The sequence below is a fragment of the Pseudorca crassidens genome, chromosome 10 (genome assembly GCF_039906515.1).
Source record: "Pseudorca crassidens isolate mPseCra1 chromosome 10, mPseCra1.hap1, whole genome shotgun sequence".
Lineage (NCBI taxonomy): Eukaryota > Metazoa > Chordata > Mammalia > Artiodactyla > Delphinidae > Pseudorca > Pseudorca crassidens.
In genome coordinates, this window is record NC_090305.1 from 54362060 (window position 1) to 54386117 (window position 24058).

The 24058-nt window shown below is 42.7% G+C and overlaps 1 pseudogene; it reads right to left on the reverse strand.

The window, feature by feature from the left end:
* Positions 1-2444: 2444 nt before the first annotated feature.
* LOC137232913 (ATP synthase subunit a-like) lies at positions 2445-20989 on the reverse strand (annotated as a pseudogene).
* Between the last annotated feature and the right edge of the window lie 3069 nt (positions 20990-24058).

The following is a 24058-nucleotide window of genomic DNA, read 5'->3' on the forward strand; positions in this document are numbered from 1 at the left end:
CGAGGGGAAGTGAGGTTAGGGCTAGAGCTGGGATTTGAGTCCAGGTCCTCTGGGGGGGCAGGCAGGGCGGGGCCAGAGCCAGCCTGTGCCAGCTGGTTTCCTCCACAGGCGGGTAGCCCTGGTGTCTGCAGGAGGCCCAGAGAAGGAAACAAGTTTGTTCTTTTTTTTTAAAAATAAATTTATTTATTTATTTTTGGCTGTGTTGGGTCTTTGTTTCTGTGCGAGGGCTTTCTCTAGTTGCGGCGAGCGGGGGCCACTCTTCATCGCGGTGCGCGGGCCTCTCACTATCGTGGCCTCTCTTGTTGCGGAGCACAGGCTCCAGATACACAGGCTCAGTAGTTGTGGCTCACGGGCCCAGTTGTTCCACGGCATGTGGGATCTTCCCAGGCCAGGGCTCGGACCCGTGTCCCCTGCATTGGCAGGCGGATTCTCAGCCACTGCGCCGCCAGGGAAGCCCCACAAGTGTGTTCTTGACGGAGGCCCTGGCCTGACACAGCCCTTGTGCTGCAGTGGGCCTGGCGGCTTCTCTTCCAGACATGGTGACCTGCTCGGCCCTCAGCCTGGGCCTCCAGCCAGGATGCTCAGGTGACCCAGAGCTGTCCCACTCCCTGTGCCACCACCTCCCAGGCCTCTTCCTTAGCAAGGATAGCTAACTTCTGTTGCCATGGAGACACCGCAGACCTTTGGGCCCCTTCTCAGTCCCATCTTTTCCCCACTGTAGTGGTTTCTGAACTGCAGCCTGTGAACTCTCACAGGTGCTCCGAGGAGTTCACAGATGTCGATTTTATGTGAAAAATAATGTTAACATCTTAAAACGCACACTCTTCGTTATCAGTGGCAAACACTGAAAGGTGGGAACCCCTGGGCCGGCCGTGCTCCAGCACAGACTTCCTGGTTTCATGCAGCCCTTGGGGAAGGCTGGCCTTGCACCTGGGCTGGTCCAGGGAGACGCCAGGAGTGGGAGGTGAGTGGCTGAGAACCTTCCACGACGTCCTGGGCGAGCCAGGCTTCCTCCAACTCCTGCCACCAGCACCAAGCAGTGGAATGAATGGAAGATGAGGCTACAGCCCCAGTTAGCTCCTTCCTCCAAATCATACGCTTTTCAAATTAATCCCATTACTCTTCTAGACTCACTTCATAATAAGTCAATGTTATAAATGTAAATGAGTAATTTATATGAACACTATATTTCCTGTTTTATATAGTGGAATTTCATGGGGGATTTTGATTGAGAAAGGGGATTTCTCTGCTTTAAAAAAGAAAAAAAAGTCAGGCACCCCCTGCACTGAAGGGAGCTGCTAGGCTGCCCACGGGGCACCAGACAAATGGACACAGCGACCGGCCCAGGTTGGAGGGGGCAGGACACCGGGAGAAACTTCCTCAGGAGACCGCGGTGAGAATACCTGGTGCCTCTGGACCTTGTAAGGAGACTGAGGCCACTGGTGGCTTGTTGAGGATTTACTGTAATTTTCTGTATAGATAAGTAATTATGCCCAAAAAAAGACCATGATTAATATATAAAATTGTGCAAAAGAGGAAATGCTATGGTATGAAGCGTTGCGCTCAGTTCTGAAGAGTGATAGCCGCCAGGAAAATGGGCACTCTATTGATCTGACCAAAACTGTAAAAAGGAAAAAGAAACCCTCATGCTCCAAGTGACTGAGCGAAGTGGAAATCTGGATTTTTAGGCCAAACAAAACTTGCGTGGGGCTGGCTGCGGCCTGCGGGCCCCAGGTTTACTACCCCGCCCCGGGGCGGCGGTGCTGGGGCGGGGCGGGGGGAGACGCAGGAAGTCAGCTGCTTCCTCCCGACCGCTGGGCCGGGGCGGGTCCTCCCCGGGGAGCGGGAGCGGGGTCCCCAGCCCGAGGCGCGCTGCCCGGCGCCGCCGCGGCTCCCCGGGGGCTCGGCCTGCCTTTCAACGGGAAACTCACCGGGCCCCGCAGGTGGCCGCCCGCGCCCGCAGCGCCGCCTTTTGGTGGCCGCGGGGAGCCCAGTTCGTCCGACTCCAGGGTTCGGGAACAGAAGCACAACTTGCACGTTTTATTTGGACTTCAGGCGCTCAGATGAATCATAATCCTCTGGTTCGTGACCGCAGCCTCCATTTAACTGTAACTACACGCTTCCCATTCCCCCGCCCTGGTCCTCTTCTCTTCCGAATCTACCATCCACCACACCTTTGCTTTTCTTATTACATAATTCTAGCGTCGCTTGATGTATTGCCTAAGAAGTGCAGCTAAGTATGGCATTTATGAAACCCCAAGCTGTATGTCATCCTTAACGCAGTGTTGCTGTAACAGACACCGCCTTTTAGGAAGCACTGGACATCCTCTTGCCCCCCCATCTCTTAATCCCCCCTGCGTGCCTGCCCTGCAAGAGCTGTGACCAGTTTCACTCCAGCGCAACCACGGAGCTGGGCTGCACGCTTCACTGACAGTTCTTGACTGTCACACCAGAGCTTTACTGTGGTCGCCGCCAGGGGTGTCCAGCCCGCAGGTGCAGGAGTTCCTGCCCCGTGGGGTGATGCTGGCTAATGGGACATAGGAGTCAGTGGATACATTTGTCCTCCTTCTCTCCCGGGACAGACTGTCCTGAGGCAGGTTTTATACAGTGTCTCCAAGGACAGTCCCGTGGGACCATGCAAATGATCACACAGGGTGGTCCACTCGGCAGCGCATCCTCCTACTGGCTGGTTCTCTCTCCTTCCCGGCTTCACTGCCCACGTAGATGGTTCATCTGGATCTGTGGTTACAAGCCGACAATATGCGGCAGCTGCACCGACAGCCTTACTCAGGGGCAGCCTCAGAAGGCGGTAGTGGAGATTGGCGGCCCCAGTGGCCAGAGCTCTGAGCATCTGACTCATCCAAGGAAAGAAAATACACAGCCTCAAGGGGGCAGTGAACGGCCAGGGACCCCAAGAAGTGGGTGGACAGAAAGCCACTAAGATTCTCAGATGATCGAGTCGTTTGAACAAGAGGTGAGTCACCTACCAAATAAAAATCCTGGGTAATGAGGCCACTGAATGCCGGGAAGAAGGCAGCCCAGGAAAACTCCTGCACAGATGCATCTATTTTACGACTAAAAGCCAAGTCAGGTGATTGACAGCCTTAAAGGGGCGGGCGGAGCGGACCAGCAGAGGCAGAAACCTGGAGCGAGCCCACGGCTCCTGTGCAGCAAAGAACTACTCAGCGGATAAACTATCTCAGGCCGGATAAACTACAGCCACGAGACAAGCAGGGACAAGACTCAGGTACAGGATCGGGTGGCGGGATTCATCCCCACCCAAGGGGAAGCCCTACTATTCCTAAACTCTATTATAGATACTGCCTGTACTTTCGTGGGGTTTTGGTTGGTTGGTTTGGGTCTGGACTGTGCTTGCTGCTCTTCTGTAAGAACCTGCTCACGGGATCCGTTCATTGCATCCACTGTTGGTGGCTCATGTAAGGGGGTCAGAGGCAGAGCCGAGGACAGGGTTTCCCCATCAAGCTCGCCGAGCATTTGAAACAGTGCCTTCTCCTGGGAGAAGAAAAGGTACAAGGTCTTTTCACCCAAGGTTTCGGATGGCCAGGGGTGCTTCGCGTAGCTTCCAAGCTTCCTTAGAAGTTGCACCCCGCTGTCTGGCCGATGGAAGCTGGGAGTTTTACTGTGGACTCTGGGCGCTTAAATAAGAAGGTGGCCAATTTCATTTCCACAGTGCCCGACGTCTCCAAGGTGGATGGAGGTGCTGCTGCCATCATACCTGGCCCTTAGTTTGCAGCCTGGGGTACTGCTAACACTTTATTTTTTAAATGGGGGTGTTGGGGGTGAGGGACAGATGGAATCAGTTTGCCTTCACCTAGCACAGCACACAGCAGCACACTTATTGCCCTGAATTCTCCAGTGAGAGAGCATCAGTGGTTTGGACACACCTGGTATCAGGTGAACTGTTGGTGGGTATGCAGGCATTGTAATGGCCCCACAGAGAAAACTACTTTGCTGCATCACCCAAGCACAGCTGATGAAAGACAGATGGGCCTCTCAGTGAGGACCAAATCCAAGTGACCTGCCTTCCAACTAACCATCTTGGGAGCTGCGTCACAGCCAAAGAGACATTTCACAATCAATTAAGGACAAACTTTGTCGTAGCCACTGCTTACCAAAAAAGGGGCCCCACCCCCAAACTGGCCACTCTGCATATTGGCTGTTGGAGACAGTAGTACATCCCCAACCTGGAAATATTCCCACAGCCTCCACCCCAAGTCGTCAGACATGTGGCCACCTTTGAATGAGGGCCCCAAATAAGCAACAATCTTGGAAGCCGTTTGGGCAGTAATGAAAGACGCCTTACCCTAGCACCTCTGTCTCCTTCAGACCTAGAGGAAGTACAGGTGTCTGTGACCAACCACACCGCTGAAGGGGGCCTTTGGTAATGCCCACTCCTCCAGTTCTCCTGGGACTCTGAGCTTTTGAACTTGAGAACTTTCTCCTACCGCTGAGAAGTGACTGTGAGAATGACTGAGCTCTAATCAAAACAGCCTCCAACTTGACATCCTGCAATTCTGAACTAAATTCCATAGGTGGGAAAGTTCTATCATGAAAATATCATGGATCTTCCAATGAAGGCCAGCCCCTAAGCCTTTAACTAACTTTACAAACAGGTGTCTTCCCTACTGGGCTGCTGGTTTCATGAAGGCCAGCTGACAAGAATCAGTGACAAAGGAGCCCACCGACCTCCAAGGTGAGCAGGTCCTCTATGATGCTAGAGCCTCTCAGTGAGAGCAAACGGCCGATGGCCCACAGCAATGGATGCCCCTTGTGATGAGCTGAACTTAAGGTAGGACCTCTAGCCAGAGTGCACCCCCCCAGGATTTAATGAACAATATCTGTATATAAGCTCATGGGCTGTCACTAATGGCCTAGCTGTAATGGTCAGGTCTTTGGGCCACCCAGGACTGGACTTGTAAAGACATACCACATATTGGGTGCGTCCCCCTTGGAAACATAACTAATTACAGACTCAATATTTACATTATATGTATGCTTAGATGAAGCAACCACATCTAGAGAAAAGGGTTGAGACAAACATACATGGAAAAAGCCAACATGTGTGGCCATCACCTCTACCACAGACCAGTGGACTGTGCTCAAGTCCACCATGAGTAAGCAACCACCATAAAGCTTGAGATGCCCAGTGAGAAATCATGCAAGCAACTCTTCACTGCAAAGACTTGTATTATTTGCCAACTATACCAGAGTCCTCAGTGATGACTTCCCCAGGGCCAGCTGGTCTGCTTCACCTATTTACAACTTGCACAAGGTGATTACCGCCTCTGTCTACCTGAGCTCCTAGGTACTCAAGGACTTTTGCGCCTGCTTTGACCTCAACAGATGAATGGGTGGATGTTTCATTTCATTCAAATCTATGTAGACAAACTTGGACACTTTGTCCCAGGTATTCTATGGCCACCCTCCTCTGCCCACTGTCTACTTACATTGGAAAATGGCAACTCCTGAGTCCAGAAAGGAAGATGATGTGGCTCATCCCTGACGGGGGATGACAGATCTCAACTGATCAGGTGTGAACATGTCTGACCCCAGAAATACACGGAGGTCAAGGGGACATGAGTAACTTTTTTTTTTCCCCCTTTTACAAGTATGGACCAACAGTTTAAAATGTCCTTCCCCTAATCTTCTAGTTCTCGTGATGTTGAATATGTCACCCTCATCTAACCCAGCTGCAGGGCCCCAGGGCCAGGGGTGGATTAAGACAAATTTGGATGGCCCTGGAGGTTCGCTTCCTCCCTCATTTTGGTAGCTTATTGGAGAGATGACTCTAAAGGTCTGAGTTAGCCCAGTGGAAAAACATACTGATTCCAGCCTTTGAGGTTTTTTTTTTTTAATTTTTATTGGAGTATAGTTGTTTTACAATGTTGTGTTAGTTTCTGCTGTGCAGCAAAGTGAATCAGTTATACATTTACATATATCCACTCTCTTTTAGATTTCCTTCCCATTTAGGTCACCACAGAGCACTGAGTTACCTGTGCTATACAGTAGTTTCTTATTAGTTATCTATTTTATACATAGTAGTGTATATATGTCAAGCCCAATCTCCCAGTTCATCCCACCTCCCCTTCCCCACTTGGTAACCATAAGTTTGTTTTCTACATCTGTGATTCTTTCTGCTTTGCAAATAAGTTCATTTGTACCATTTTTCTAGATTCCACATATAAGTGATATTATATGATGTTTGTCTTTCTCTTTCTGACTTACTTTGTATGACAATCTCTAGGTCCATCCATGTCACTGCAAATGGCATTATTTTGTTCTTTTTTATGGCTGAGTAATATTCCATTGTATATACCACACCTTCTTTATCCATTCCTCTGTCAATGGACATTTAGGTTGCTTCCATATCCTGGCTATTGTAAATAGCTGCAATGAACATAGGGGTGCATGCATCCTTTTGAATTATGGTTTTCTCTGGGTATACGCCCAGGAGTGGGATTGTCCAGCCCCTGAGCTCTTGAGGGTCTCCTTTTCCAATAAGGCCGCTCTTCCAGAGAGCTTCCATTCTTTGAGAGTTGAATGATTACTCGAGTGCCCCCTGTACCTTCTGTACATACACATGGGAGCACTGTGGGGTGGGGTCCCCCTCTCCCTGTAGTCTGTTCATGTCCCGAACAAACTATAGGCTAATGAAAGCTTAGGGAACTGCACACACTCAACTTCTAACCTGCTTGATCCCCCCCGATATGCCTTACTTATATCTGTACCAAGAGGCACAGTGTCATATTAAATTGGATATCTTTCCATATCAGTAGAGAATTTCTGTATTCCATTCAGTGAACGTATTCCCCTATAGATTCACATCTGAGGGAAAATAGCTTTTAATCAGAGGATGCCCATCAGGGTGGCAGCTACCATCCTTCGTTGTGAGGGCATGTGCCCAAGGAAGTAGAGACATGGGTGGGATGTTAAAACAGGATAAAACAGGGACCTGAAAAGCACTTTCCCTTTGGGGCTTGTCCCTCTTGCTTCTCCCACTGCCATGAGAACATGTTTGGGCCAGCCTGCTGGCAGGATATGAGAGGCACATGGAGGAGGACCGGTTTCCCCTGTTGACAGGGAGATGACCCAGAAGCATGAGCTTCCAGCCAACAGCAAGCCTATGCCCAGACTTCAAGTCAGCCCTGCCAAGGAAAGAAAAGCCACACAACCTAAACTATGACCCACAGACTCATGAGCTAAATACATAGTGTTAAGTCACTGAATTTGGGAGTTACTTAGTATGCATCATTATTTGTGGAGATAGTTACAGAAGGCACCAAGGCGGGGTTTAGAACTTCAGGGTCTCCAACTATACCTCCTGCTCCATAGAGGCTGGTTTTATTAAGAGCTGGCTTCTGGGAATTCCCTGTTGGTCCAGTGATTAGGGCTCCGGGTTTCCACTGCAGGGGGCATGGGTTCGATCCCTGATCAGAGAACAAATATCCCACATGCCTTGCAGTGTGGCCAAAAAAAAAGATCTGGCTTCTTCTCTGTTGCCCATGTAGATTTTAGGTTAAACCCTAACTTGAGAGGATTTCAAAGGCAGAAGCAATGGGTTGACATTGGTTTGTCCAGAGCCAGGATTAGGTTCCAACTGGCTACTGGCTTCTGGTGGAACAATCTTTTTGTAGCTGTTAAATATTCTGACTGTGAGGGAAGGGGGGTAACTGGTGGCTGGGAAAGGTATTCAGAAGCTAGGCCAAGTGTACAGGTGGTTGAGTCGAACTTGAGGATCAAATAAAAAGGGCTGAGCCATTGGAAACCTAGAGTTTGCACTTCCAAAGGATACAGTGGAACCAATGTGAGGAAGATTCAGTAAGTCCAACAAATAGGAGAATCAGCATCAAAAGAACTTAGCATCTTCATAGAATAATCTGAAAGAAAATAAAGTAAATGAAGTTGGGAGGGAGACACAAGAGGGAAGACATATGGGAACATATGTTTATGTATGACTGATTCACTTTGTTATAAAGCAGAAACTAACACACCATTGTAAAGCAATTATACCCCAATAAAGACGTTAAAAAAAAAAAGTAAATAAAGTTAAAAACTCAATGGAGCTGCTATACTGTAACTTAGAGTTAAAATTCAAAGAATAAGTGAAGTACAGCTTAAGAAAAATATTAGTGTTTGAGGCTACCATCCAGAATGTAGCACAGAGAGATAAAGAATTAGAAAATATTAAAGAGTTCATTGTTATAGAAGATGGGACTTCCCTGGTGGTCCAGTGGTTAAGAATACATCTTGCAATGCAGGGGACGCTGGTTCAATCCCTGGTTGGGGCACTAAGATCCCACACGCCATGGGGCAACTAAGCCCACACACCACAACTAGAGGGCCCGTGTGCCGCGACTACAGAGCCCATGCACTCTGGAGCCTGCACGCCACAACTAGAGAGAAGCCCACACACTGCAACGAAGAGCCCATGTGCTGCAACTAAGACCTGATGCAGCCAAAAAATAAATATATTTTTTTAAAACCCACACATTTCTCATAAAAAAAAAATTTACAGAGGATGGAATGAGAAGGTCCCACACATGTCTGATGCAGAATCTAATCCAGAGGGAGAATAAGGAGAGCTTCTTTCAAAGTGGAAAACAAATGAGAATTTTCTAGAAATGAAGAACATCAATCCTCAGACTAAGGAAGCATACCACATCCCTCTCAAGTTACATGAAAATAAATCCACCTAGATGTCTTCCAGTGAAACTCAATACCAAATGCAAGGATAAAATCTTAGAAGAACCAAAGATGACCTACTATCAATGTAGGCTCACAGCAGATTTTTTTTTTTGCAATGTTAGAGCCCAGATGACAATGGAATAATATCTCTGAAGGATTGAGATTTTAAAAAAAAACAAAAACTGTCAATCTAGAATTCACCATCCAGCTTAGCTATTTTTTAAGTGTAAGGGCACTCTTGCTGAAAGGACAACTAACCCTTGAGTCAGAAGAAAATGGAATCCAAAAATAAGTAGAATGTAAAGAGGCAACGGTGAGGAAAAAATAAAATATATTGGCAAGTCTAAAAAAGCAATGGTTGCATAAAACAACAATAATAGCTAACTTGAGGGAGATGTTAAAACAAGATAAATTTAAACGACTAGGCAACAACAATGCAGTAGATGGGAAGAACTGATGGGCATTCATTCTAAGGTCAGTTTTGTTTGGGAGATGGGTAGGAACACTGATTAAATTTATACGTTTGTATAAAATCAAATATGCATTCTAAAAATGTAACAGTATTACTGAAGAATTTTAGTTAATAAAAGAGGCAGGAATTACAGAATTATAAAGTCACCATTTTGCAACCCTTACTAAAATAACAGATTTAGACAAAGGTCAATGGATGAAACTTTTCAGCTGAAAAGGTGATGGGAAACTTTACAGTGGGAGGAGTCAGGCTGTCAGCACCTGAACCCACTGATTAAGTGTGCATTAAGAGTGGCACTACGTCAGGGTACACACTGCCTTTTGAAGTACACAGCATCACCTACAAGAAACGCTTAAAACAAGAAGAAGCCTAACCTGAATTTAAGCAAGACTTTAGAGCTTGCTTTCTGTTTTGAGGAAATATTAGGAATGGAGGAACAAGATAAATTACACAAGAACACAAACAGATAAATCCAGAATGTGAGATGTCTTACAGGAATCCAAATTATTAGAGGGAAAAAAAGATGCCAGCAACATTGCTGAATACAAAGTAATCAAAATTAACCCCATCCTTGTTCCACAATTCTAATCAGAATATGTAATTTTTAAATAAAGATCCCATTCTGGGGAATTTCCTGGTGGTCCAGTGGTTAGGATTCCGTACTCTCACTGCCGAGGGCCCAGGTTCAATCCCCGGTCAGGGAACTAAGATCCCACAAGCCGCATTGCACGGCCAAAAAAAGAAAAAGATCCCATTCTGGGTAGCTACAAAAATTAGGATGAACCTGACGGAATATGGGCAAGACTTTTATGAAGAAAACCATGAAACTGTACTGAAAATCAATACAGGACCTAAATCAGTGAAGATCCTATGTTCGTGACTGTGAGGTTCAATAATAAATCATTTTTCCACAAATGAATCTATTAATGCAATTCCAAGAAAAAAATCAAAAAGGTTTTTTCATTTTTTAATGAAACTTGCCAAATCCGTCTTAAGAATTCATAATAAAAACTAAAGTGCCTCTGTAGTCTTCCTCTCCGTTTCATTGTAAACCAAAACTTCTCTAAAAAGTCTTTAAAATTAAAAAAAGTGCCAAGAATAAAACAATTTAGAACTTGCCATATCAGATATTAAGATTTTTATCAAGACTGTGGTATGAGCAAGGGGAAAAATAGCCCAAGAAAGTTAGCACGAGACCCAGGCATATACATAAACCTGGTAAATGACAAGGGCAATATTGTCTATTAGAGGAGCAGAGTCACTCACTGAAATAATAAATCAGAGGGGATGAGAGGCTCACACCACACACAAAAATCAAGGCAGAAGCAAGTACTAAATATAAGATGCAAATCCTTAAACATTTTAGAAAGTAGAGAACATCTCTGACCTTGAGGTAACTACAGAAGCAAAGTTAAAATATAATTCATAGAATATGAGAAGATATTTCCAAGGCATGTTACAAAGGGTAATATCTATAATATGTCAAGAACTCTCAAATGAAGAAAATACTCAATATTTAAAAAAAGGCAAAGGAACACTGCTATATATAAAGTAGGTAACTAATAAGGACCTACTGGAACTCTATTCAGTATGCTGTAATGACGTATATGGGAAAAGAATCTAAAAAAGAGTAGATATATGTATATGTATAACTGATTCACTTTGCTGTACAGTAGAAAGTAACGCAACATTGTAAACCAACTATACTTCAATAAATTTTTTTTAAAAAACGATGAGGCTGATTTTGGGCTCACTGATAAATTTAAGTATGGTGAGAGGCAGTGCATGAGAGTTGGAAAATATCCTAAGAGGTGAGAGAATTTGAAGAGGTTTGAAGGATAATTCAATTTTAGATTTTTGTGTAGTCAGGTTGATTTCAATGGCCAGAATAAAACCTGACACAGTCACGGCCAGGGCAGTTCATTTCCAATAATGAGGCATAGTTATTTGTGGAATTGTTGGTGGGGGAATATTGTTGGAGAGAAGGAATCCAGTGAAGTTGCTTCTGGCTAATAGACATTTGATGGAATTGATTAAGAGCCGGTGTTTTCACTGATGAGAATTAATGTAGAGAAGCGAGGTTGCCCTGGGAGCAGGAAGAAAAGAATTCCAGTGCCGTAGACAGCTGGGAGCGATGCGGTGATGAGAGTGACTAACAGGGCTCAGGCGTTGGTATATGACGCGTCAGGAGTTTCCATCATTAGGTCTTTGGAATGAAAACCTGTGAGGCAGGGTCTTCCTGTTCCCGCGAGGCTTCCGACGACCAGAGATGTTGCGGTAAAAGATACGGCTTTCCATAAACTTCCTATTGTTCGAATGTCTTGTTCATCGTTTGAATTGTGGATCACGGATCCGGAGCATAGAAACAATATGGCTTTGAAGAAGGCGCGTGTACAAATGTGCAGGAAGGCTCAGTGAAGTTGATTCATGCCATTGTTACTATGATGAGGCCTATTTGGCTGGAAGTGGAGAAAACAACCATTTTTTGGATGTCGTTTTGGGTGAGAACACCCATTGCTGTAACGGGTGTGGTGATTGCTCCTAAGCGTAATGCTGTTGTTTGAAGGAACTTGTTATTTTCTACTAGGGGGTAAACGTGAATAAGTAGAAAAATGCTGTTACCAGTCTTGCGTTTTTGTACTTGAGTGGAGTAGGGCTGGGGGCGGGGGAGGGGGTGGGAGGGGTAGGGCCTTTGCTTGCTGAGGGAATTCAAGGGGGGAGGCCAAATAGGGCGGGTTTTTCAGTTGCAGCTGGAAAAGAAGTCCTATGAAGGGTAAGTTTGGGTAGTCTAGGTTATGTATAAAAATTTGTTGTAGGGCTTCCCTGGTGGCGCAGTGGTTGAGAGTCCGCCTGCCGATGCAGGGGACACGGGTTCGTGCCCCGGTCCGGGAAGATCCCACATGCCGCGGAGCGGCTGGGCCCGTGAGCCATGGCCGCTGAGCCTGAGCGTCCGGAGCCTGTGCTCCGCAACGGGAGAGGCCACAGCAGTGAGAGGTCCGCGTACCGCAAAAAAACAAAACAAAACAAAACAAAAAATTGGTTGTAAATCCTGTGCATTTAAGTTGAATAAGAATCATGCTATCGATATAAGAAATCCAGTATCTCCCATGCGGTTATAAAAGATTGCTTGAGGGGGGGGGGGAGTTCCCTGGTGGCCTAGTGGTTAGGATTCCATGCTTTCACTGACAGGGCTGCTTGGATCCCTTGGTGGGGAACTAAGATCCCACGAGCTCCACGGCATGGCCGCAGAAAAAAAAAAAAAAGATTGTTTGAAGGGCAGCTGGATTTGCAGCTGCTCAGCATGTCATCATCCAATCAGTAAAAAAAGATATAATTCCAACTCCTCCTCTGATGAAAAGTTGGAAAAGATTGTTGGCAGTACCAAGAATTAGTATCGTAATTAGAAAGAGGAGTAAGTATTTGAAAAATCAGTTGATATTCAGGTCTGTGTATATATATATCACATTGAGAATTCTATAATAGATCATGTAACAAATAGTGCTACTGGTACAAATATTACTGAGAAGTCATCTATTTTGAAGCTAACTGATCATTTGAAGGTTTGGAGGGTGACTCAATGTCAGTTTGAAATCATTATTTCTTGGCTTGAGTGAATGAATAATATTGTGGGGATTAGACTGGTAATAAAGCCTCTCAGATAGTGGTTTTTATGTAGGATGGATATATGTTACTTCATAGATGTTAGAGTTTGTTGTTGTAATTGGTGGTGTTAAAATAAATCATGTAACTAGTGTGAAAGAGGCAAATAAGTTTATTCCATTTATTTGGAGTTGCACCACTGTTCTGGCTCCTAAGATCAAGGGATGACTACTATCCTTTAAAAGTCTGAAAAAGCCATCCTGTTAGGTATGGAGGAGTGAATTAGCAGTTCTTGCATGCTTTTTTGGTAAATAAGAAGGTTTGAGCTTCTGTTACTAGATGCACAATCTAGTGGGGTTTTTAAAACTATATTTACAGTAGAGGGGCCCCCAAATAATTTTGGGATTAAGTGACAGGAGTAAAAGAGGTAAGAGGTGGAGAGTTATAAGGGCATTTTCTCATGTCGGTGATGGTTTGATGTTATTAACATAATGTATATATTTACCTCGTTGTGTTATGATTAGCATTTATAGGGAGTCTAAAGCAGTCATTACTATTTTAATTCCTATGAGGATAATGGTAATGTTTGATCATGAGAAAGATGACATTACTACAAATAGTACTCTACAAACTCTCCTACACTGTTGGTAGGAATGTAAATTGGTACAAGCACTATGGAGAACAGTATGGAGGTTCCTTAAAAAACTAAAAATAGAATTACCATATGATCCAGCAATCCCACTCCTGGTCATGTATCTGGAGAAAACCATAATCCAAAAGGATACATGCACCCCAGTGTTCAGTGCAGCACTACTTACAATAGCTAACATGGAAGCAACCAAAATGTCCATCAACAGAGGAATGGATAAAGATATATATTTATGTACCATTATATATACCAATATATATAATGGAATATTATATGCATATTATGGAATATATATAATAATATATATACATAATTATATATACATAATTATATATATTATATTATATATTATATTATAATGTATTATATATAATATATAATATAATATATACATTATTATATACATTATTATATAATATATAATTATATGTATTATATATAATTATATATATACATTATATAATTATATATATACACATAATAATATATATTATGGAATATTACTCAGCCATAAAAAAGAATAAAATAATGCCATCTGCAGCAACATGGATGGACCTAGAGATGATCATACTAAGTGAAGTAAGTCAGACAAAGACAAACATCATATGATATCACTTACATGTGGAATCTAAAAAAAGGTACACATGAACTTATTTACAAAACAGAAATAGAGTCACAGATGTAGAAAGTAAATTTTTGGTCACCGGAGGATAAATTGGGAGATTGGGATTGACATATGCACACTACTATATATAAAATAGATAACTAATAAGGACCTACTGGATAGCACAGGGAACTCTACTCAATACTCTGTAATGACCTATATGGGAAAAGAATCTAAAAAGAGTGGACATATGTATATGTATAACTGATTCACTTGTCTGTACAGCAGAAACTAACACAACATTGTAAATCAACTATAGTCCAATTAAAAAAATTCTCCAATTAGAATGAGAGTTGGGGGTAGGCCTAAATCTGTAAGGCTTGCTGGTCAACATCGTGTTGCTGTGAATGGGAGGAGTGTTTGTGGGCCTCTGTGCTGGGACGATTGTTTGGCTGTGAATGCGTTGGTGGTGTGAGTTTGCTGGGAGAAGAGTATACATGATGTGAGGCGGTGGTAATTGTTAGGGCGGCAGCTCCTCTATAGCTTCAAAGAGTTTGCATGAGAATGGCTACGACGACTAGTCCTGTGCAGCTGACTGATGAATATGTGGTGAGTGACCGTAAGTCTGTTTGTGTGAAGAAATGGAGCGAGTGAGAACTATTCCTCGTCAGGAAAGGATGAGAAAGGGATATGCTCTGAAATCTGTGCGTGGATTTAGAATTGTTGTGACCATAGCACGCTGTAGCCTCCACGTGTTGGTAGTACGGCTGCAAGGACTACGGATCCTGCACTGGGGGCTTCTACCTTCTACTATGGATCCTGTACTTTGGGTGATCAGAGGTGAATGCTGTCGAGAAGCACTTTTACATTGAAGGCTATTATGCCTGCTAGTCCCATGAAAATGTTAGATCAGGAGTCGGGTATTATTTGTGTTTGATGTTGAATTATTAAGAAGTTTAGAAAAATTTTTTAATTGAAGTATAGTTGATTTACAGTGTTGTATTACCTTCTGCTGTACAGCAAAGTGACTCAGTTATGCATATATATACATTCTTTTTCATATTCTTTTCCATTATGGTTTGTCACAGGATATTGAATATAGTTCTCTGTATTATACAGTAGGACCTTGTTGCTTATCCATTCTGTATGTAAATGCTTACATCTGCTAACCCCAGCCTCCCTCTCCATCCCTCCCCCACCCCCCTCCCCCTTGGCAACCACCAGTCTGTTCTCTGTGTCCGTGAATTATTAAGAATTATTAAGTTCAATGAGCCTGTAGTACTGTGGATGTGTCCTAGTGCTGCTAAGAGTGGGTGGGATCCTGCTAGCGTGCAGAATGAGAAAGTCCCGTGTGAAGTCGTTCTGTTTCATTATCTCATCGGGTAATGACAGTGAGTGTTGGAACTAGTGTTGCTTCAAATAAAATATAAACTAGGATTCGTTCTACAGCAGGCAATGTTATGTAGAAATATTTGTAGTATTACTAGTATGGTGATGTAGAGGTTTTTTTTTTTCAGATTAGGGATTCTTGGACAGGTGGGATTGGCTGGCTAGAAGTAGGAGTGGCAAAAGTCGTGTTGTTAAAACTAATAGTGGTGCTGATATGGAGTCAGAGAAAAAAACTAGTGAAGAGTTGAGGCTATTATCATTAAATTGGCTGAGAAGAAGTAGGCTTATTCAACTAATCAGTAAGCTGTGGGCTCTAGGGTTAATTCAGATTATATTATTCTTTGATAATCCTGTTAGTGGTATTAATATACTTGTAGGGATAATGATTTTTGACATTGGAGAAGGTTAAGATTTTGTACCTAGTTGGTTCCATACATGTTTGATTATTATTATTACTCTTATTATTATATCCCTATTATTACTAACAGGGATAATCCAAGTGCAGCTTTGTAAGCTGCAAATACCAGTAGGAAAATGGGTATTCTGCTGGCTAGAGTGAAATGTGTGTTTAGAATTATTAGGGTTGCTATCATGAATTGTAATAATATTATTCCTTCTCAGCATAATATCTAGTGAGGATATTAGGTGAGATTAGTATATTAATAATCCTACAAGAGATACTGTACATGCTAAAATAATATTTATACATACTAAAGGCACTTGCTAATTATGAACTTAATCATAATCTAGTGAGTTAAAATCATTCATTTTAGCTTAAACTAATGATCATATTCAGTTAATTCTAGTCCTTTTTAGATTCATTCATAGGCCAGGCTTGTCGCTAGTAGTATGATTAGAAACAGAACTAAAATGAGCATTAAAAAAAAAATTGGGGGGCTTCCCTGGTGGCGCAGTGGTTGAGAGTCCGCCTGCCGATGCAGGGGACACGGGTTCGTGCCCCGGTCCGGGAAGATCCCACATGCCGCGGAACGGCTGGGCCCGTGAGCCATGGCCGCTGAGCCTGCGTGTCCGGAGCCTGCGCGTCCGGAGCCTGTGCTCCGCAACGGGAGAGGCCACAACAGTGAGAGGACCGCGTACCACCAAAAAAAAAAAAAAAAAAAATTTATTGGAGTAGAGTTGATTTACAATGTTGTTTCAGGTGTACAGGAAAGTGATTCCAGTTATTCATATACATATATTCATTCTTTTCCAGATTTTTTTATCATATAGGTTATCACAGAATATTGAGTAGAGTTCCCTTTGCTATACGGTAGGTCCTTGTTGGTTATCTATCTTATATATAGCAGTGTGTGTATGTTAATCCCAAGCTCCTGATTTGTCCCTCCCCGAACATTTCTCCTTTGGTAACTAAAAGTTTGCTTTCGGTATCTGTAAATCTGTTTCTGTTTTGTAAATAAGTTCATTTGTGTCCGTTTTTTAAAAAATTAGATTCCACGTATGAGTGATATATGATATTTGTCTTTGTCTGACTTCACTTAGTATGATCATCTCTAGGTCCATCCATGTTGCTGCACATGGCATTATTTCATTCTTTTTTATGGCTAATATTCCATTGTATGTATGTACCACATCTTCTTTATCCATTCCACCATTGATGGACATTTAGGTTGCTTCCATGTCCTCGCTATTGTAAATAGTGCTGCAGTGAACATTGGGGTGCATGTATCTTTTCGAATTATGGTTTTCTCTAGGTATATACCCAGGAATGGGATTGCTGGATCATATGGTAGCTCTGTTTATAGTTTTTTAAGGAACTTCCATACTGTTCTCCATAATGGTTGTACCAATTTATATTCCCACCAACTGTGTAAGAGGGTTCCCTTTTCTCCACACCTTATTGTTTGTAAACTTTTTTAAAAAATTTATTTATTTTTGGCTGTGTTGGGTCTTTGTTGCTGTGAGCGGGCTTTCTCTAGTTGTGGCGAGCGGGGGCTACTCTTCGTTGCGGTGCGCGGGCTTCTCAATGCGGTGGCTTCTCTTGTTGCGGAGCACGGGCTCTAGGTGCACAGGCTTCAGTAGCTGTGGCTCGCGGGCTCTAGAGCGCAGCCTCAGTAGTTGTGGCGCATGGGCTTAGTTGCTCCACAGCATGTGGGATCTTCCCGGACCAGGCCTCGAACCCGTGTCCTGCATTGGCAGGCAGATTCTTAACCACTGCGCCACCAGGGAAGCCCACTGTTTGTAGACTTTTTGATGATGGCCATTCTGACTGGTGTGAGGCGATACCGCATTGTAGCTTTGATTTGCATCTCTCCGATAATTAGTGATGTTGAACATCTTTTCGTGGAGCATTGTCTTTAGGTTATTTGTTTGGGATGCTCAGGGTAAAGGTACAATAAAAGGAAAGCAACCTCTAAGTTGAAGAGAAGAAATATCATAGCCACTAAGAAATTTTATGGAACACGGTAAGCGTGCCAGTCCTATGGGGTCAAATCCGCAGTGATAGACACTTGTTTTTTCTGTGTAAATATTTAATGGAGGGGGTCAGAATGCGATATATACAAGTAGTGAGGCTAGTGCTCTATTTGTGATTCATGTCAGTATAAGATTTCTTCTTTTTTGAATTATACTGACACTGATTGGAAGTCAGTTGTACAATTTAATACTAAAAGAGTAAGATCCTCAATAATAAATAGATACGCAAAGGAATAGTCATACTATGTCTACAAAATGTCAGTATCAGGCCGCAAAGTCTAAGTGGTGATTGGATGTAAAGTGAAATTTTAATTGGTGTAAGAAGCAGACGATTAGGAAAGTAGAATCAATCATTCCATGTCGGCCATGGAATCCTGTAGCCATGAAGAAAGTTGATCCATATACCCCATCTAAATTGTAAAAGACGTTTCGTACTATTCTGAGGCTTGTAGAAGTGTGAAGTAAACACGCAACGCAATTGTCATAGAAAGGGCTTGGAGCGTATGTGTTTGGTGTCCTTCTATGAGGTTGTGGCAGGCTCAGGTGATGGGTACCCCGGAGGCTAATAGGACTGAGGTGTTGAGGAGTGCTCCTTCTAGTGGGTTTAGAGGGCAGATGCCTGGGATGGTCAGCATCCGCCTAGTTCAGGGGTGGGGTGAGGCTCGAGTGATGGAAGGCTCAGAAAAAGCTGGTAAGAAAGAGGGCTTCTGAAATCATGATGAGAATGAGTCCATATCAAAGTCTTTTTTGAACAATTGGTAACAGGATGACCTTGGAAGGTGCTTTCTCAGATGATGTTTCATCATCACTGATACATTATTAGAGTATTAGAGTAAGATTTGTGCTATCAATAATATTGAATTAAACTGAAATCCTGTGATGAGGCCAGATGTTATTAGGAGGGCTGGAAGAGCTCCTGTAAGGGGTCAGGGACTAGGATTTACTCTATGACATGCAGGGGTTTGGCGGGTCTGTGTGTTGTCATTTAAGTGGAGACTTAAAGTAAGTACTTACTTAAAGTAAGTCCCCTACATACGGACCTCCAAGTTGCGAACTTTCAAAGATGCGAATGTGCATTTGCATTTGCATGTCCAATCACGTAAGTTAGTTCACGTGTCTGGCGTACACTGTCACATACCTGCATCCTCTACAGTTGTGTTTTTGTGTACTTTACTGTACAGTAACGTATAGAGTCCAGTAGTACAGTATCTTTATTTCAAGCCCAGGATGTCTGGAAGCAAGAGGGTGGGTAGAATTGAATCCAGCAAGGAACCAGAACCTATGCCATCAATGTCAGGCGTGAGTGAAATTGCAGCTTGCCCTCCGTCTCCTATTGCTGATGATCCTTCAGCTCTACCATCTCCCACCTCCTCTCCCTCCTCCAGTCAGTAACTCTTCTTGCCTGTTCACTCGATGCCAGCCCCTGTATGCCAGCTGTTTTACTGTACTACTGTACTTTTCAAGGTACTGTACTGTAAGATTAAAAATGTTTTCTTTATTTTCTGTGTTTGTTTTTTATGTATTATTTGTGTGAAAAGTATTATAAACATATTACAGTACTGTATAGCCGATTGTGTTAGTTGGGTACCAAGGCTAACTTTGGACTTATGAACAAATTGAACTTACGAACGTGCTCCTGGATCAGAACTTGTTCATATGTAGGGGACTAACTGCACTATTAGGGTGAATATGTAAGCTTGAATTACGGGGAGAGCAAATTCGAGGATCGTGAGATAAGAATAATGACTGTCATAAGGGCTGTGGTGGTCCTAATATGAAATACTGCTAGAGTTGCCCCTCTGATTCAATGAATTATTAAGTGACCTGCTTTAATATTGGCTGTTACGTATGGCTAAGGCTATTGGTTGCCTAAATAGGCTTATAGTTTTGATGATGACTAGCACAGGTATAAGAGGCACTGGGGATTCCTTGTGGTAGAAAATAGGGAAGGGGACTTCCCTGGTAGCTCAGTGGTTAAGAATCTGCCTGCCGAAGCAGGGGACATGGGTTGGATCCCTGGTCCGAGAAGATCCCACATGCTGCAGAGCAGCTAAGCCAATGCGCCACAACTACCGAGCCTGTACTCTAAAGCCCGTGAGCCACAACTACTGAGCCTGGGTGCCACAACTACTGAAGCCCGTGTGCCTAGAGTCCGTGCCCTGCAACAAGAGAAGCCACCGCAATGAGAAGCCCGCGCCACAACGAAGAACCAACGCAGCCATACATACATACATAAATAAATTAATTAATTTAATTTTTTAAAAAGAAAAGAAAATAGGCCAAGGATGCTTTTGTTTTGTGGGGAAAACCAGTCATTACATTTCCTGCTCATAGAGGGATTGCTAGACCTGAATGCATTGAGAATTGTGTCGTGGGTATAAATGAAGGTGGTAGGGGTCTTAGTGAATTTGTTGACCCAATAAATAGAATAAGTGATCAAATTATTTGTGTTCAGGTCTGTCCACTGTGATTATGAAAGTCTGTTATTTGTTTCGATGTTCATTGAACTCGTCACTGTTGAGTAGAAATTATGCGGTTGGGCTTCCCTGGTGGTACAGTGGTTAAGAATCCGCCTGCCAATGCAGGGGATATGGGTTCGAGCCCCGGCCCGGGAATATCCCACATGCCGCGGAGCAACTAAGCCCGTGCACCAGAACTACTGAGGCTGCGCTCTAGAGCCCGTGTGCCTAGAGACCGTGCTCTGCAACAAGAGAAGCCACCACAATGAGAAGCCTGCACACCGCGACGAATAGTAGCCCCTGCTTACTGCAACTAGAGAAAGCCCATGTGCAGCAAACAAGACCCAACGCAGCCTAAAAAAATAAATTAAATAAATAAATTTGTATTAAAAAAAAAAGAAATGATGCGGTTGTGGATTCGTGGGTTAGGAGTGAGGAATAAAATGCTTGGGACTAGAGCAATGAAGATAGCAATAGGAAGTCCTGTTATTCTTGGGGTAATGAAAGAGGCCAATACATTTTCATTCATTTTGTTTCTCAAGGGATAGATTGTTTTTGTATTTTTTTTTTTTACATCTTTATTGAGGTATAATTGTTTTACAATGTGTGTTAGTTTCTGCTTTATAACAAAGTGAATTAGTTATACATATACATATGTTCCCATATCTCTTCCCTCTTGCGTCTCCCTCACTCCCACCCTCCCTATCCCACCCCTCTAGGTGGTCACAAAGCACCGAGCTGATCTCCCTGTGCTATGCGGCTGCTTCCCACTAGCTATCTATTTTACGTTTGGTAGTGTATATGTGTCCATGTCATTCTCTAGCTTTGTCACAGCTTACACTTCCCCCTCCCCATATCCTCAAGTCCATTCTCTAGTAGGTCTGTGTGTTTATTCCTGTCTTACCCCTAGATTCTTCATGACATTTTTTTACTTAGATTCCCTATATATGTGTTAGCATACGGTATTTGTCTTTCTCTTTCTGACTTACTTCACTCTGTATGACAGACTCTAGGTCCATCCACCTCAATACAAATAGCTCAATTTAGTTTCTTTTTATGGCTGAGTAATATTCCATTGTATACATGTGCCACATCTTCTTTATCCATACATCCGATGATGGACACTTAGGTTGTTTCCATCTCCAGGCTATTGTAAATAGAGCTGCAGTGAACATTTTGGTACATGACTCTTTTTTGAATTTTGGTTTTCTCAGGGTATATGCCCAGTAGTGGGATTGCTGGGTCATATGGTAGTTCTATTTGTAGTTTTTTAAGGAACCTCCATACTGTACTCCATAATGGCTGTACCAATTCACATTCCCACCAACAGTGCAAGAGGGTTCCCTTTTCTCCACACCCTCTCCAGCATTTATTGTTTCTAGATTTTTTGATGATGGCCATTCTGACTGGTGTGAGATGATATCTCATTGTAGTTTTGATTTGCATTTCTCTAATGATTAATGATGTTGAGCATTCTTTCATGTGTTTGTTGGCAGTCTGTATATCTTCTTTGGAGAAATGTCTATTTAGGTCCTCTGCCCATTTTTGGATTGGGTTGTTTGTTTTTTTGATATTGAGCTGCATGAGCTGCTTGTAAATTTTGGAAATTAATCCTTTGTCAGTTGCTTCATTTGCAAATATTTTCTCCCATTCTGAGGGTTGTCTTTTGGTCTTGTTTATGGTTTCCTTTGCTGTGCAAAAGCTTTGAAGTTTCATTAGGTCCCATTTGTTTATTTTTGTTTTTATTTCCATTTCTCTAGGAGGTGGGTCAAAAAGAATCTTGCTGTGATTTATGTCATAGAGTGTTCTGCCTATGTTTCCCTCTAAGAGTTTGATAGTTTCTGGCCTTACATTTAGGTCTTTAATCCATTTTGAGCTTATTTTTGTGTATGGTGTTAGGGAGTGATCTAATCTCATACTTTTACATGTACCTGTCCAGTTTTCCCAGCACCACTTATTAAAGAGGCTGTCCTTTCTCCAATGTACATTCCTGCCTCCTTTATCAAAGATAAGGTGACCATATGTGCGTGGGTTCATCTCTGAGATTTCTATCCTGTTCTATTGATCTACCTTTCTGTTTTTGTGCCAGTACCATACTGTCTTGATTACTGTAGCTTTGTAGTATAGTCTGAAGTCAGGGAGCCTGATTCCTCCAGCTCTGTTTTTCGTTCTCAAGATTGCTTTGGCTATTCGGGGTCTTTTGTGTTTCCATACAAATTGTGAAATTTTTTGTTCTAGTTCTGTGAAAAATGCCAGTGGTAGTTTGATAGGGATTGCTTTGAATCTGTAGATTGCTTTCGGTAGTAGAGTCATTTTCACAATGTTGATTCTTCCAATCCAAGAACATGGTATATCTCTCCATCTATTTGTATCATCTTTAATTTCTTTCATCAGTGTCTTATAGTTTTCTGCATACAGGTCTTTTGTCTCCTTAGGTAGGTTTATTCCTAGATATTTTATTCTTTTTGTTGCAGTGGTAAATGGGAGTGTTTTCTTGATTTCACTTTCAGATTTTTCATCATTAGTGTATAGGGATGCCAGAGATTTCTGTGCATTAATTTTGTATCCTGCTACTTTACCAAATTCATTGATTAGCTCTAGCACTTTTCTGGTAGCATCTTTAGGATTCTCTATGTATAGTACCATGTCATCTGCAAACAGTGACAGATTTACTTCTTTTCCCATTTGGATTCCTTATATTTCCTTTTCTTCTCTCACTGCTGTGGCTAAAATTTCCAAAACTATGTTGACTAAGAGTGGCGAGGGAGGGCAACCTTGTCTTGTTCCTGATCTTAGTGGAAATGCTTTCAGTTTTTCACCACTGAGGATGATGTTGGCTGTGGGCTTGTCATATATGGCCTTTATTATGTTGAGGAAAGTTCCTTCTATGCCTACTTTCTGCAGGGTTTTTATCATAAATGGGTGTTGAATTTTGTCGAAAGCTTTCTCTGCATCTATTGAGATGATCATATGTTTTTTCTCCTTCAATTTGTTAATATGGTGTATAATGTTGATTGATTTGCGTATATTGAAGAATCCTTGCATTCCTGGAATAAACCCCACTTGATCATGGTGTATGATCCTTTTAATGTGCTGTTGGATTCTGTTTGCTAGTATTTTGTTGAGGATTTTTGCATCTATGTTCATCAGTGATACTGGCCTGCAGTTTTCTTTCTTTGTGACATCCTTGTTTGGTTTTGGTATCAGGGTGATGGTGGCCTCATAGAAGGAATTTGGGAGTGTTCCTCCCTCTGCTATATTTTGGAAGAGTTTGAGAAGGATAGGTGTTAGCTCTTCTCTAAATGTTTGATAGAATTCACCTGTGAAGCCATCTGGTCCTGGGCTTTTGTTTGTTGGAAGATATTTAATTACAGTTTCAATTTCAGTGCTTGTGATTGGTCTGTTCATATTTTCTATTTCTTCCTGATTCAGTCTTGGCAGGTTGTGCATTTCTAAGAATTTGTCCATTTCTTCCAGGTTGTCCATTTTATTGGCATAGAGTTGCTTGTAGTAATCTCTCATGATCTTTTGAACTTCTGCAGTGTCAGTTGTTACCTCTCCTTTTTCATTTCTAATTCTATTGATTTGAGTCTTCTATCTTTTTTCTTGATGAGTCTGGCTAATGCTTTATCTATTTTGTTTATCTTCTCAAAGAACCAGCTTTTAGTTTTATTGATCTTTGCTATTGTTTCCTTCATGTCGTTTTCATTTATTTCTGATATGATTTTTTAGGATTTCTTTCCTTC